This window comes from Myotis brandtii, unplaced genomic scaffold (genome assembly GCF_000412655.1).
Source record: "Myotis brandtii unplaced genomic scaffold, ASM41265v1 scaffold18, whole genome shotgun sequence".
NCBI lineage: Eukaryota > Metazoa > Chordata > Mammalia > Chiroptera > Vespertilionidae > Myotis > Myotis brandtii.
This window is the reverse complement of record NW_005356674.1, coordinates 59,784-76,415: the sequence shown is the minus strand read 5'-3', so window position 1 is coordinate 76,415 and position 16,632 is coordinate 59,784. Positions and strand designations below refer to the sequence as shown.

Below are 16,632 nucleotides of genomic sequence, written 5' to 3'. Positions count from 1 at the left end.
GGACGTGGGCCATTTTTTGACATAGCAAGCCCTTCTCCATCATTAGGTGATAGCGAAATGGCTAAATGGGCCTAGGATTGAGGTTGCCAGTCTCTGGCCAGTATAACTCTTGCAGTCAGTCTTTTTCTTGTTCAAAAGCCGAACCCCCACATTCTCCCTGTACATGGGTGCATTCCCTGGTGGATAATCCTTTAGGGCAGCGGTTCTCAACCTGTGGGTCGCAACCCCTTTGGGGGTCGAACGACCCTTTCACAGGGGTCGCCTAAGACCATCGGAAAACACATATATAATTACATATTGTTTTTGTGATTAATCACTATGCTTTAATTATGTTCCATTTGTAACAATGAAATTGGGGGTCACCACAACATGAGGAACTGTATTAAAGGGCCGCGGCATTAGGAAGGTTGAGAACCACTGCTTCAGGGTCTGCTCTTTCTTAAAGACGAGCACCACAGTTGCTTCTCATGCTTCACCAGCAATGGCTGGGTCCTTACAGTGGTTTAATGTCTTCCTTGAAATTGAAATAATGGGAGACTCAAACATAAGAACCCCACGATAGGCCCTGTCAAGTCATAAAACGGCAATATTGTAAAAGCACAGCAGCAAGAAATCATTGGTGATGGGAAGGGAGCAAAATAAATATCAGCTGGGATTTTAATTAACTGCCTCTAAATAATGAAAATGAGCAAATAAGGCTCACTTTTAGTAGCAAAATACCATTGTAATCTGAGTATTCCTGTTGATGGATAGCAAGCGTCTTCAATCGAGATGTGTAAATCAGGCGGTGGCTCTCTAGCATCCCCTGGAAACCACAAACCTTTCAGCCTGTTTGCTTCGTCCCTGGTGGACTGTGTCAGCATTATTTTTGCCTCTTGGTCTGTGGGAACAGAAAAATGTGAAGAAGCCCAACACGTAGGTTTCTCCCCTGCCTCTAGATTCCAATAGTAATAATCACTAGTGTACTACTGAGAAGACGGTTGTGGTAAGAGGTGAACTCTGACATCAGGGAGATCTGAATTTAAATGTTGCCTTGTGATTACTCTGTGACACTGAGCAAGTTTCTTAACCTCTCTGTGCTCCAGTTTCCTCATCTGGAAATGGCAGAAAACTTGGTACTTGCATAAAGAGTTGCTCTACTAGTAAAGCCATTGGCACAGTATCTGGCACAAAGGAAACACTCAAAAAAGGTGGGAGCAAAATAAACACTATGAAATGGTGAGAGCAGTCCTTCTGCCTTGTTCCTGATTTTAGGAACAAAGGATTTAATATTTCACTGTTGGTATGACAGCCGTACGTTTATCACAGAAGCTTGTTATCAGTTTGAGCAAGTTTCGTTCTATTTCTAATTTGCCAAAAGAAGTTATTATGCAAGGGTGTTGCATTTTGGCAAATTCTTTTTAACATCCATTGAAATGACCATATGGTTTTTCTCCTTTATCCTGTTAATATGGTGAATTACATTGACTGAATCATGCATTTCTGGGATAAATTCTACTTAGTCATAGTCCTTTTTATATATTGTTAAGAATGTTTGTGTCTATGTTCATGATAGGTAGAGGTCTATAATTTTCTTTACTTATAATATCTCTATCAGGTTTTGCTATCAGGGTAACAGCAGCTTCTTAAAAAGCCTTCTCTATTTAAAAAAAACAATTATCTATGATTGGTATTATTTCTTCTTTGGATTTATGAAACAATCTGGTCCTGGAATTTTCTTTGTGGGAAGATTTTTTAATAAAAAAGTCAAAGTATTTAATGTCTGCGATAAGCATGACGATAAGCAATAGGGATTTTTTAGTCTACTTAGTTTGGATTTATTTTACTCTTCTTTTTCTAGGTTCTTGACTTTAGATCTTTTTTCTTCTATAATTTATGCATTTAAAGCTATAAATTTCTAATCACGGATTTATCTGCATTCCACAAATTTTTGTGTTGTATTATCTTCTTCAGTCCCAATTACTTACTAATTTTCCTTTCAATTTCTTCTCACTCATGTGTTGTTTAAATGTGTTATTGTTTAATTTCTGAATATCTGGGCTTTCGCTAGGCCTCTTATTGTTAAGTGTTATTGATTTCCAATTTAATTCCATTGAGGTCAGAGAACATACTCTAGGATTTCAGCCTTTTAAAATGATTAGGACTCATTTTATGACCCAACATCTGGTCTTTGTGAGCATGACATTGAAGTTGAAGTGATATGTATTCTGCAGTTGGATGTAGTGCTTTTTAAAATATCAGTTAGGACGAAGCCGTTTATAGTGTTTTTTTAGATTACCTTTCACTTTATTGATTTTTTTTTGTCTTGTTCTATCAATTATTAAATTCTCCTACTATGATTGTGGAATTGGCTCTTTATCCCTTTAATTCTATCCATTTTCCTTCATGTGTTTTGAGGCTTCAAAATAAGGTGCATGTTCTTTTACAGTTGCTAGCTCTTCCCTTTGTAATTATGAAATGTCCTTTTTTAGTAATACTCTTTGTTTTGACATCAATTTCATCTATTAATTTAGCTGCTCCGGCCGCTTTGTACTTACAATTTGTGTCAGATACCTTTCTCACTTATTTCTTTGGACATATCTGTGCTTTTATAGTAGGCGTGCATCTCTTGTAGACAGCACACATATACAGTCATTCTCCAAATAACGATGTTTTGGTTAACAGCGGACCCCGTATGCAAAGGTGGTCCCATAAGATTATAATGGAGCTGAAAAATTCCTATTGTCTAGTGATGTCATAGCCATTGTAATTCGTAGGGCAGCACATGACTCACATGTTTGTGGTGATGCTGGTATAAACAAACCTACTGGGCTGCCAGTAGTATAAAAGTATAGCACATACCACAATGTATACAGTACATAATAATGTTTAGATATGCTTAGATGCACAAATACCATTGTTACAATTGCTTACAGTATTCAGCACAGCAGCATGCTGTACAAGTTTGTAGCCGTGGAGCAATCGGTGTGTGTGTAATCCAGGCGTGTCATGGGCTATGCCAGCTAGGTTGTATAAGTATAGTCTGTGATGTTCGCATAACGATGAAATCACCTAATAAAGCATTTCTCAGAACATATCCCTGTCATTAAGCGACACATGACTGTGTAGTCGGGTCTTGCTTTTTTATCCATTCTGGTAATATCTGCATTTTTATTGGAATGTTTAATGTAATTATTGATATGGTTGAATTGAGATCTACCATTTTATCACTTGTTTTCTGTTTAACCTCTGATGATTGTTTCTCTGTTGCTCTTTTCCTGCTTTCTTTGGGATTATTTGAATATTCTTTAGAATTTCACTTTCTCTATAGTGTTTTTAGCTATATCTTTTTTTTTAATGGTTACTTGCTCTCTGCATATATCTACAAATGTTCAGTCTTCCTAGAATTGCTATTTTACTACTTTATATAAACTACAGAAACCCTGCAACCATATAGATCCATTTACCACTCCCACCATCCTTTTTTGCTATAGTGATCATGTGTATTATAGCTGAACATATTATAAGCCTCACAGACAATGTTATAGTTTTACTTGAAACAGACATATGTCGTTTTAACAATTAGGAGGAAAAAATTATCTTTTAGTCTAAATACTTAGAATTTCTGATGCTCTTCCTTCATCCTTGAAGTCCCATGTTTTCCCCAGCATCATTTCTCTTTCGCCAGAAAAAAAATTCCTTTAGGATGTCTTATAGAGATGAACAAAAATGTCTTCACTTCGCCTTCTGTCTCAAAGGCTATTTTTTCTTGTTATAGAATTATGGGCTGATAGTTTTTCCTTTGTCCTTTTAGTCCTTTAAAGATGTTCCACTGCCTTCTAGCTTCCCTGGTTTGTGATCAGTTCACAGTCATTCAACTTACCGTTCCCCTGTGTATAATTGGCGGCTCTCTCCTTAACTTTGGCTTTGATGTGCATAGGTGTGGTTTCACTTACATGCATTCCTCTTTCCTGGCTTCTTGAAAATATAAATATATGTCTTTTACCAAAATTAGGACATTTTTCAGCCATTATTTCTTTAAACACAATTTTTGCCTTGTTCTTTCTCTCCTTTTTTTCTGGGACTCCAATTACCTGTTATGTAAAACTTTTTGATATCAACCCATGGGCCCCTGAGTTTATATTTTTCTTCAATATTTTTTCTCCTTCTACTTCAGATTTCTCACTGGTCACCAAAACTCTGTTTATTTTTTTTTATCTTTGTTCTTTTTTCTTCACATTGGATACTTTTATAATCATCTATTCTTCTGTCATCTCCTCCCGTGGGCATTTTATTTCAAATAAATATTATCTCTTAAAGTTACAGAATTCATATACGTGATTCTTTTTCTCTGTTATATTTTTCTGATGAGGTTTATATCTTTTCATTCATTGCAAGCATATTTTCTTTTATGACCCTGAGCTTACTTATTTAGTGTATGTGTTTGAGACTACAAACATCTGAGTTATTTGGGGGTTGCCCTTATTGTCTTTACTCTTAAGTAAGAGTCACATTTCCCTAGCTCTTCATGTGTAAAATAAGTTTGGATTACATTCTGGACATTTTGAATGTTATGTTGAGAGGACTTTGGATTGTCATATTCCTTCAAAAATTGTTGATGTTTGGTTTAATAGGCGGTTAACTTAGTTCAACTCAAACTGTAAACTCTTACCTACTATGAGCAGCAGTTCAGGTCTCAGTGCAGATGCTTCCAGTCTGTCCCCCACATGCATAATTCTGGAGCCTGTTAGAGACTTGGGTGGAATTTAAACAGAATTGGGGCTTCTTCCCTGGCTCACTCCTCTCCCAGATTTCTGCCCCATAGGCCGGCAGTCCAATTTACCTGGCCAGGAAGACAACAGGTTTTCTATCAGAGTTTTAGACACCACCACCACCCCCAACCCCTCCACCAGAGGCTACAGCTGCCCTTGGGGCAAAAGATCAAAACAGAAAACTTGTGAATGTACTTAGTAATACTGAACTGTGCTGAAACCGGTTTGGCTCAGTGGATAGAGCATCGGCCTGCGAACTGAAAGGTCCCAGGTTCGATTCCGGTCAAGGGCATGTACCTGGGTTGCGGGCACATCCCCAGTAGGAGATGTGCAGGAGGCAGCTGATCGATGTTTCTGACTCTCTATCTCTCTCCCTTCCTCTCTGTAAAAAATCAATAAAATATTTTTTAAAAATACTGAACTGTACAATTAAAAATAGTTAAGATGATAACTTTTATGTTTTGTGTATTTTACAATTTTTTAATGATTAAAAACCAGAAAACTCACTCATTGCTAGTAGCTTTCTCCAATTTTCCATTCCCGTCCTTGGTTGTTTTTTTAGGGGGGGTAGAAGGGGGTATTTGTCAGGGGTTATAGGTGTTATTGTGAGAGACTGAGTGTGTCAGGAACTTACTCATCCACATCAGAACCACAGTTCCTTAGATGCCTTTACGTCTACATTTTACAACCACATTTTCTTTCCTCCCATTTGTGGAGAAACAAGCACAGGGCATTACATTTGGTGAGAGTTTGAATTATTCTAATTAGAAAAAGAGCAATAAGAATATTGACATAATGACTTGCTATGTGATATATAATTATTATTTCATAAAAGTATTACTTTATTATTAATATAATGCTAATGTAATTTATTAAATTTATTTTCTTAAAATAAAGTTTTCTTTATAAAGATTTACACATTTTTCGTTCCAATGACTGAGTGGATTACAAACTAGAATCCTATTGCCAAAAGACTTCTGTATTGGCTGATAATTAATAAAAACCATTTGTCAGTACATATATCTGAATTTCTATAATTGACCAATGTGCTATTATTTAAATATTCAGTGTCATTAAAATTTCAAGATTTTTTTTTTTACTTTATAACAATGTTCTCATTAAGAGGCAATGCTAATTCAAGGCCTGACAATCAGGACTTCGGGAACTTGAGCTAAATTTGGCTTAATCATCTGAAAAAGGCCAGATGGGCTGATATTTTAAGAGGAAACATTATCCTAAATATTAGGAGTAATGCTGAGAAATAAAAATCAGCATAAAAGCAGGACAATTCTACAGTTATTGTAGAATGCACTCTCTATACATTTATTTCCATGGAAAATTAACCTCTAGTGATGTACACTATTAATTATGTAGAGCAGCACTGTCCAACAGAAATATAATTCAAGTCACATACACAAGTATATATTTTCTAGTAGCTACAGTAAACCAATAAGAAGAAACAGGTAAAATTGATTTTATTAGTGTATATTATGTAACCCAGAATACCCAATAATTCATTTCAATGTTATCAAATAAAAGTACTAATGAGAAATTTTACACTTTATTTCTCATAAAAATATTTTTCATATCTGGTGTGTATTTTCCACTTACAAGACATTTCAATTCAGGATCTAAATTTTCATTGGAAACACTTGATTTATATTTCACATAATTTATAGCTTAAAAAATTGATTCATGTACCCAAGCTTTTTAAAAAGTTTTCCAGTAACTGAATTGAGTACCTGTTCTTAATTTAAAATTATAAAATTAAATAAAATTTAAAAGTCCGTTTCCTTGGTCACGCTCAGCCACATTTCAAGTGTTCAAGAGCCACATTTTGGCTAGTGGCTTCCACATTGCAAAGTGCAAGAGCGCAGCATGTAACCCGTCATCCTCTGAAGGGAAATTTTTCCCGTGCCTCTCCGAGTTCCTAGACACCTTCGATGAGAAAAACCCGGAATGAGGTAGAGGACAAGAAATATATAAACTGGGGGGTGGGGATGGGGACAAGCAAAGCCTTCAGGTTTGCTTGGATTGCAACCTCTGACTGGTTCAATCTCGAGGTCACATGTGAGACCCCTGTTTGGACACTGAGGACAGGGCAACAAGATTCCAAAGTTTTTACCTGTGAGCATGATTTGTACCAAATTTATTTGACTATTGGGTCTTCCTCTGGTAAATTGAGGAGGCTGTAATCGCCCCTGTATTTCCAGAACTCATTAGCACTCATTAACCTCAAACACCTTTAATTATTTGGTCCCATCTATACTGTCTGTGTGTGAAACCCAGTGTAAGTTCCTGGAGAGTAAGGATAGACTCTCAGGCTTCTGGGACCCTTAGCATCTACTAAGATACCCTCCCTTCAGGACATAGACACGTGCGCACGCACACACATATTCTTGATGGAGACGATTGAACAGCGGTAAAGGGCCATTTATCTGGATGGAACGTTTTCACTCTCTGAGGCACTTCCACATGCATATTTTTTCCTAAAGGACAGGAAGAGTTAGTAGAGACAGATTTCAGGTAATAATTGTGGGGTGGATCTGACGGAACTCCACCCAACACCTATAGGTAAATGAGGTCCCTTGTTTTTAAATAAGATGCTCCGTACTGATTTGACAGGCCCCTGTCTTTGCTTGGCAGTGGGAAAGAGATTTAGTCCCATCTGGTAATTGCATCCAGGCTAATAATTTTTGAGACATAGGTTTAACAGTGATGTCAGTAGGAGGCCTGAGTTGCTAACCCTGGCAAGGGTGCCATGGCAGAACCAGGAACATACCGGTCTGACCTGGTCTGCCATCACTTCCTGTTGGCATTCTCATACAGCTGTGGTGAGAATTAAGTTATATCCTTTTACCCAAATCACTCAGCCCCGTTTATGCCATAGTAAATTCTGTTTTTTAAAAAAGTACTATTCTGATTATGTTCCCATAGAAGGGAGATGGCTTCATTCCCACTTCACAGATGGGAACATGGAAGTATGGAAACATTAACATTTTTGAAGTGACAGAGATGACAAGTGAGGAGTCAGGGTTTGAATTGAGGTTGACTGACTCTCAGGCACTGACCTGCACTACCCTTCTACTAGGAATAGAAGCACTGACACTCCTTTGTAAAGAGAAAAAGTGAGAGTGTGTGTAGGTGGTGTAAGACTGGCCTATCTGGGGCAGGGTCTTGTCTCAAGCAGAGTTATTTAGGCTGAAACTTCCTTCTTGCACCTACTGCCTTCCTCGTGTGGCTACGTGACAGGAAACAACTGATTCTGCAAGTATTTAAGGGTGAGATTGACCGATCTGTCATCCTTTGTGTTCTCACAATACCCAGCACAGACACCTACTGCAGCCTTTGCAGTACTTTATTGCAATTAACTCCTCATTTATCTGCCTCCTTCTCCTGTCTGTGAAGTCAGACCTGGTCTCTGATTCGTCCCAATCTCCACCCCCTGGTTAGGTGGGTCAGCACATATAGAGATGCAGGTGGTTTTTACTATAAGTTTTAAGTGTCTGGTCCATCATAAATGCGTGGTAAATGTGAGCTGCAGTTGATTATATAAATTTTTATTATTCACTCACTTTTTTCACCGTATTATTTATGCTCACGGAAGGTTTGCTGAGTGAATGATAAATACAGCACATTTTTGTACCTTCAACTGCAGACTATCAGGCACCCTCAAGACCAACGACCGCCCAACATGTCTTCAAGCTCTGCCTGACCTAGAGACCAGACACCTCTTTAAGTCTCTGACCATATATATATATATTAGTTGTTACATCATTCATTCATTTAACCAATATTGCCAAAGAATGAAAAATGCATTGTCTTCATTGGTTTTTAGCAACATAATAATTGTGCTATGTTCATCTTCCCAAGGGAGGGGGATTTTGATTTCAGCATAAAGCTTTAGGAAAATGACTTCTTAAATAAAAGAGTTATTTTTACTTTGCTCAATACTAAGTAGACAGAAAGCCATAAAGGGTGACACCCTCCCCCACTTTGGTTTCTAATAGAAACAAGCTAAGTTGCCAATATGCATCTAGTTACTTCAGACTTGAGGGCGGACTTATTATAATAATAAAAAGTAGATCTTTTTACTTCCCAGAGCTCTTTCTCATTTAGTGTGTCTTGCAGCCTCATGGCACTTTGTGATCAGGCACGATATAGTCTTCGTTATAATGAATCACAGAAGGTCACACAGTCCAGAAAGGAGGAGCTGGGATTGAGGTTAAGAGGTCATCTGCTTGCGGAACTGAGGCCTCTCCGAGATCTCCCTGCCACCCAGACACACAAGGGAACAGCCAAAGTGACAACCCATTGAGTCTTTTCCTTTAGCTTTCTACTTTGAGAAATGTAAGTTTTTGCCTGAAGTGAGAGAGCTTAAAATCCATTTTTCTTTTTTAAGTATAGATTTTTTTACTTCTTTTTAAAAATATATGTTTTTTATTAATTTTAGAGAGAGAGCAAGGGAGAGAGGAAGAGAGAAACATCAATGAGGAAAAGAAGCATCCATTGGCTGCCTCCCGCATGCCCGCTCCTGGGAATTGATTCTGCAACCCGGGCATGTGCTCTGACTGGGAATCCAACCTCTCGGTGATGGGAGAACACACAACTGATTGACCCACACTGGCCAGGGCTCAAGTATAGATATATTTCTAAGTTCAGCCCTAATTTGCTATGCAGAGCATGATTACCTCTTGATGTGATTAGCATTTGTCCTTTCCCGTTACATTATACCTAAAGTGACTGCAGATGACTCGGTGTGGAGGTACAGAGTACACGTTACAAAACTCATCTGCCCAGACCTATGCAGTGTAGTCAGTGTCCACTGCCTGCCAAGTGTGTGAACGGAGGAGCACAGAGCGTGTGGCTGAAAGCAGATGGTGTCACCCTCCATCTGGAGGGACCTCACGGGTCTGGAGACGCCTTGACAAGATCTGTCACTGTCCTCAAACCTGGGGTCATGAGCCTGGCCTGGTGCTTCCTCTTGGAGACTAGCTGCGTGCTTGACGTGCAGTGTTTCTCAAGGGGCCTATAGCCATTTTAGGTGAGATGGTTCTTGGTGATATGACTGACCTGCCCAGGGCAGGATATTTAGTATCCTCGACTCTTGCCCAATCAAGGCCATTAGCAAATTCTAGTCATTGTGAGAAGCAAAGTCAAACAAACAAACAGCACCCACCCACCCCCAGGAAACCTTCCCCATGAGGCAGTACTGGTCCTGGGTGAGATTTTGCAAATGCACAGGCTGCAGTCGTTGGCCAGGGATGTTCAGGAATATAAATATATGTAAGCTGCAGCTGGTAGGTACAAGACACTTCAAGGAGCCAGATGGTTTTTTAATGACACATGTGACGTACATTCAAAGCATTTCTAATGACAAAATGATCTCGTCAGTTCTCAAATACAAACAGAGAGTTTGCCAGAAGTGTGTGACTTGCTTTTCTTCAATATAAAGACAGTGATCAGAGCTAATACCGATAGTAATTACTTCGTACCATGCACTGTTAAGTGCTTTGCTTATCTTAGTTCACTTAATGCTCCCAACAATCATCAATCCTGTGAGGTGACTATAGCAACATGTCCCCATTTTACAGATGAGGAAACCAGCACAGAGAGGAAGTGGCTTGCCCAAGGTCACCACAGGGTAGGATGTGAGCCCAGCCTGTGTGGCTCCAGAGCCAGATTTTAACCCTTTGTGATTGGATAAAGAGCTCTCTACCCTCGCACTCTGTGGCTATCAAGGTCTGCCTGCTTCCTCTCATACAAATACCCAGCTGTGAGATACATAGCGAATTGGGTTGCTCTGAGGTTGGAGTTCTCTGAGAGGCGATGGGTCCATTACAAGCATCAGGAACAGCACAGGGAATCATCTGTGTGGAAACTACGGTTGGGAAATTAGAAGCCTTTTGGTCTCATGACATCTTCATATTCTTAACCATGATTAATGGCCCTCAAGAGTTTTTTGTCCATATGGGTTATATCTGTCAATATTTACTGTATTAGAAATTAAAATGCAAACTTTCAAATGCTTATTTCTTAAAAATTTATATAATAATAAACTCAAGTTAACATATATAATATAATTTGACCCCCCCCCAAATATATTTCCAAAATAAAATTAGTGTGAGAAGTGGCTGTGTGTACCTGTTTGCAATCTCTTCCATGTCCGCCTCAATAGAAGACAGCTAGGTCCTCGCATCTGCTTCTGCCTTCAATCTATTATGATGTGTTGTTTAGGTTAAAGCAGGTGAAGAAAAAAATATAGACTTACCCAGGAATGCAGTTGGAAAAGGAAGGAGTATTTAATAATCTTTTCAGGTAATTGTAGATATTCTTCTCTGATACTATACCAAAGCTCCCTAAGTAAAAGTTTCTTAAAGGTTAGTCACAATAAAGAATCTAAAATCACATGAACGGACTTATAATACGCTGTTACAGTAAAATATTCTTCTGTCAGTTTTGCACTTTGAATGAGTCTTTTACCCATGGGTGACTACATAACATTATGCATTTAGTCATTTGGAAGATATTGATTGATTCATTGCTAAGTACACATTTCAAAAGCTGACATAATTCATTATGTGATCTCAAACAATCACATTCATTAATATCATTATCTACCTCATCAGAAAAGAATTGGTGTATTGATGTATTGTCAAGTTCACTGTGGCAGACACAAGTTCTCCAGAACTGAAAGCTTGGATTTTATTTTTGGCAACAAATGCTACTAGTTCTTTTCCGTGAAGTGACAGGCTTACTTAGAAAGAAAAAAAAAATGCGTGCCACACACTCAAGTTTGAATAAACATAGTTTGTCTGTCAATCATTCTTTTAAGTAAAATTGGCATTTCACGAAGAAAGGTCTAGTTCAGCTCCCAACTCATCTTAAATCACATGAATGCTTTTCCGAGAGACAAACCAGCATACCTTAATACAAAGGTGCTCCAGGAGTACTTTCCATTTTGTCACACAGATATTAAAATACAAGCACCCAAGGATTGAGACTTAATGCAATTAATATTTACTGCATCATTAGAGTCATTCTTACATGGAATTGGCCTTTTCATTTTTTTATTTCTGTGACTATATGTGGCAAAGAATGCAGTTAGGTGCTACTAAGACACCAACACTTTCATTCACCGTTGTTTTTATACCAATAATGCAAATATCCACACAAATGGAAAAGTCAAATAATGTCTTAGTGTTAACAGGATGCCAAATTGGACTTTGTGGACCCTGCAGAAAGGGTCTTGGGGACCCCAGGGATACACCGATGGCTCTTTGAGAAACTCTGTTCTAGAACAACACAACTGCCCAGTGATAAACCCCTGAAAGAACAAAGAGAGTGCCACATTTAGATCCAGAGGGTCTAGACATCAGTCCTTTACCCGCTCCTTACTATCCAAGTGACCTCGGGTAAACCACTTAATCTCTCTGAGTCTCAGTTTCTTCATCTGAAAAAATGGAATCAACTCAATCTATAGTTCTAGGCTATTCAAGGGTAGGAACAAAATGTATTCTCAAGATCAGTTTTTGTCATTCATTTATTCATCAATGAATTCATTCACTCATACATTTCCCCCAGACTCTTAATGGGAGGAATTAAGAGACAACCACATCAGTGCCTGCTGGTGTGTGTGTGGAGAGGCGTGTTACTGCAGAGGAAAAGGCATCTGGAGGCACAGAGGTGACTGGAGGGCTGGAGCCACTGGGGCTGGAGGCTGGGGCTCCCCTTCTGATCTGGACCTCACGGGGCCTCTTGGTGAAGCGGTAGCCACCTTCGGCCACAGCCAGTGTTAGATGGCACTCAGGTCTGGCAGCTGCTGGCCTCATTTTCCCAGGGCTGGTCCCAAGGGCATGGTCATCTGGCTCTGCACTCCCACACGTAGTTCCCGGCACACCAGCTCTCCCACCCAAGGAAGTATGTTGGAAAGCAAGATTTTTAAAGTGATCTTTTTATATGGAAACCATTAAGTCTGATCTTTTCCTTTTTAAGTGCCTCACCCTCCCACTGCAGTGCTTTATTAATAATAACAAATTCTAGTGACAGGCCTCCCGAAAGATCAAGACAGCCCGATGTGTCACACACAGACACTGGGAACTGCAGCGTTAGATACTCGTCCTTCTCGGGGCTTCATCCTGGGGCTTTTCGTCCACAGTCTCTCTCTCTCTCTCTCTCTCTCTCTCTCTCTCTCTCTCTCTCTCAGCTTGTGGTGCTGTAAATTTGCTATTTGATGCTATTCTGAGTAAAGAAAAATTAAAATTGTAATTTATTAGCATGAATTTTACCGTCGATATCTCTATACTGTGCAATGCCAGTTTCCCATGTAAGTATACGAGCAGTTAAGTGCTGTGCAGAATCTCTGAACATCACAGAAATTGCGTTTTGTAGCTCACATATGCATATGTATTTAGTCCTTTACCAGATCAGTGTAAATGCCATGCAAACCAAACTCAACTATTTTTACTTCACTTCTTGATATGTACACACTCTCTACTAACACTCTCTCCCTTTGGCTGACAGATAGAAAAGACAGTCCAAACAGAAAAGGAGCTGAGGGGTGTCTTATCTTTCCTCCTCCTGCCTGCCGTCATTGTCAGCATACATTGTTGGCTACTACCGAGAAGTAACAGGAGTGGAAAGGACAGGACAGGGCTCTTTGGTTGGTCGTGTTTCTTAAAATACCCTGCCTTCTTTCTGTGGCCTAAACAATTTTGGTTCAAGCAGAAGGGATGGCCTGTCTGGGCTGTCAGCTCTCCGCTCACTGGGTCCTCAGTGCCACAGGCTTACCGTGTTATCCCTGAGTCCTGCGGAACTCCCATGCATCTGTTCCACCCGGTGCTGCGCTCAGGGGGCAACCTGGATGCTATACCTGAATGGGGCAGCAAGGACAATGAACGGGCACATTGCTCCCATCTCTCTGCTCCCAACATGCTCCATCGTCCATCCAACTTCATTTACAGAACGAAAGTTCAAAGATAAAATTATTAAGGATTTCAAGATGGTGACAGAAGAAATTTAAACCAAACTCAGGACCCGCTTGAGCCCGGGCCCTGCGTGGTTCTCTGGTCACATTCCCAATGTAGCCGGCCCTTCCCATTGCCTCTACGCCTGCCACTCTGGCCCTGATGTTCCTTCAGGGCCTGCTGTGTTCCTTCCTGCTGAGGCCCTATGGGGTGCTGGCCCCACCGCCTGACACCCACTTCCCTTCCTCGTGGCCAGGCTGTGCTCCTCTGTCTCTTTCTGTGGTCTCAGCTCAGCGTCACATCCTTAGGTCACATCCTTAGGTTAGCCCTGCCTGCCGACAGGGCAGGACTCTCCTAGCACCACCCACCTACCACAGTCGCCACTCTTCACTTAGGTATGTGATTCTCTGGGGGCTCGTTTCCCTCCCCTACAGGACCGCCAGCAGCTTGTAGGCCAGGGCTGGGCTGGTTTTCTTCATCACTGTTTCACCAGTGCTGGGCACATAGTCCCTAATAAATATTTACGAGGTGACTGAATGGATGAATAAATGAACAAAAGTCTTTGCAGCAGGAACCTGGGTGTCAGATGAAGAGGTGGGATAAATGAGGGTGACATGAATTCCAGGTTTTGTTCCAAGGGGGACTAAATCCTGTCTCTGTATGAGCCGGTGAAAACTAGGTGAGCATTGCGTTGCCCTGGTCGACTGTCTCTTCCACTAAGTGATGAGTGCTTAGGAGTGTCCTTATGTTTTCAGGTGTTTGAATCATTTTCTTTGTGTCTCCAGGCCCAGCATCGTGCCTGGCACTTCGCTCTCAGACACTGCAGGGTGTATCGAATTGAATTGAGCTGAATTGAGTGAGATGAAAATATGTCGCCCCGAGGTTTACTTCATCTCACCCTCCCCTGTTCCTCCTCTTCCCCCTCCTCTTTCTCCTTTTCCTCCTTCCTCTCCTTTCCTCTGGTGAAGGATTTCTGAGTCTTGAGAACTACTTTAATTGCAATCAAGTGTTTCCAACAGAAAATTGCCCTCTTTTATTTTTGGTTTAACTGGTCTCTTCAAAGAGAAATGGTCTGATTAGTCTTATAATCGTGGCAGTGGTTGGGCACTTCAGATAATGTCCGAGAACCAGTTCAGACATTTTCGGTAGTAATATTCCTCTATTGGCATTGATCTTCGGATAGAATCACAAGGCAGGCACTTTAGAAGTTCATCCAGTTAAGCCCCAGATAATTCCGAGCAGAAATAGCTGGAGGATGGGATGAAACCTGTCCTCCCGCCCCGAGGGCTGCAGAGCAGCTCTGTCGGAGAGGCAGCAAGGAGCTGCTGATGATCCCGAGAACACTGCCTCCTTGTTAGAGCCTGGCCCACATCTGTCTCTCCTGTCCATTACTCCACAACTCCATTTGAGAAATGGCCAGGAGGGGATGTAGTGAAAATGGAGTGTTCGTAATGAAATTGAGGATCAATGAAATCATAAAAAATCAAAAGCCTAAAGGTAAGTTTGTTATCGATTGGCCATCTCAAAAAATATAGTTAGTGAGAGATCAGGGCATGCTTCCTACATGTAAAACGGGGGATTTCTCCCTGAGTGCGGCTTGAATGGGGATATAGAATGGGACGGGAAGCGGTCCCCACAGCGGTCCCTCAAAGGTTATGGGGCTGGCCAGGCCAAGTGGCTCAGTTGGTGGGGGCGTCGTCCTGTACACCAAAAGGTTGCCGGTTCGATTCCCAGTCAGGACACAGACCTCGTTTGTGAGCTTGATATTTGGTCCGGGAGCTTTTGGGAGGCAACCAATTGAAGTTTCTCTCTTTCGTCGATGTTTCTCTCTCTCCTCCTCTCTCCCTTTCTCTCTCTCTAAAATCAATAAAAACATATCCTTGGGTGAGGATTAAAAATAAAAGTTACAGGGCTGCTTGGAGAGGGTGCAGTGAAATAGACAGGGCATGGACTTAGAAGTCAGCCACATCTGGGTTTTAGACCAACTTTAGCTCTGTGACCTTGACCAAGTAACGACCTACCTCTCTGATCTGTTTTCTTTTTTTAATTTGTACAAACTGGTATAAAACCTCTGCCTTGCAGGTTTGTTAGGAAGATTGAATGAGGTCACCTGAGTGGGGGTAGGTACAAAGCTCAGTACCTGGCACAGAGCAGGCAAGCAGTCATGTTATCCCTTCTTCTCACAGTGTCACTTTGCAGCAGCGGGGCAGGTGCCTGGTCACCTTGAGGTTAGGGCCCCCCCAAACTGTGCACCCTAGGTGCCTCACTGGGGTTCCAGCAGTGCAGCTGGGGCAATGTCAGACCAGGGTTGGGGTATCTCAGGGTAGGTGCCCTCCTCCCAACACTATCTCCTGGATCATTTTACAAGTGACGTAATTGAGAGCCAGAGAAGCAATATAATTCGACTAAATCTTGGAGTAAGTGGCAAGCCTGGAATGTGAATCCAGACCTCCAGACCAAGCCTGCATTTCACTCCTTGCTGCCCAGGCCACGTGACACTCACACACCCCTTTGCACTCTGAACGGCCTTTCTGGACACCTAGACATTGTCTCCCCAACAAGTCTGTAAACTCCCTCAAGACAGAAGGGAATGTGTTTCAAATTTTCAGCACCTCCCAAGGCACACAGTACAGGGCTTACTTGCAGTCAGGTTGCAAGAAACAAATATCCACCCTATTGAGACAAGGAAGGTATTTTCATGGCCTTATCATTTTAATGCAGAGAAATAGTTATAATACACATTAACCCAGCTGAGGGGGAGAAATGCATTAATTTCACAACATGTTCAACCCTTTAAGAAGTTAGCTTCTCGAGCTCCACAGGGATTCTAGAACTCACACAGGCTCACCCCCACTGTTTTGAAATAAAATTGCAACTCAGAGTGGAGTCCCTCTCCCCACAGGGAAGCGGTGGGT

At 41.0% G+C, this 16,632-nt stretch overlaps 1 protein-coding gene across 1 annotated transcript in view; it reads left to right on the top strand.

Moving 5' to 3' along the window:
* LOC102247812 (calsyntenin-2) overlaps positions 1–16,632 on the top strand; it is a gene marked incomplete at its 3' end in the record, with an annotated part of 265,941 nt that overhangs the window by 196,360 nt on the left and 52,949 nt on the right. The window lies entirely within an intron of this gene.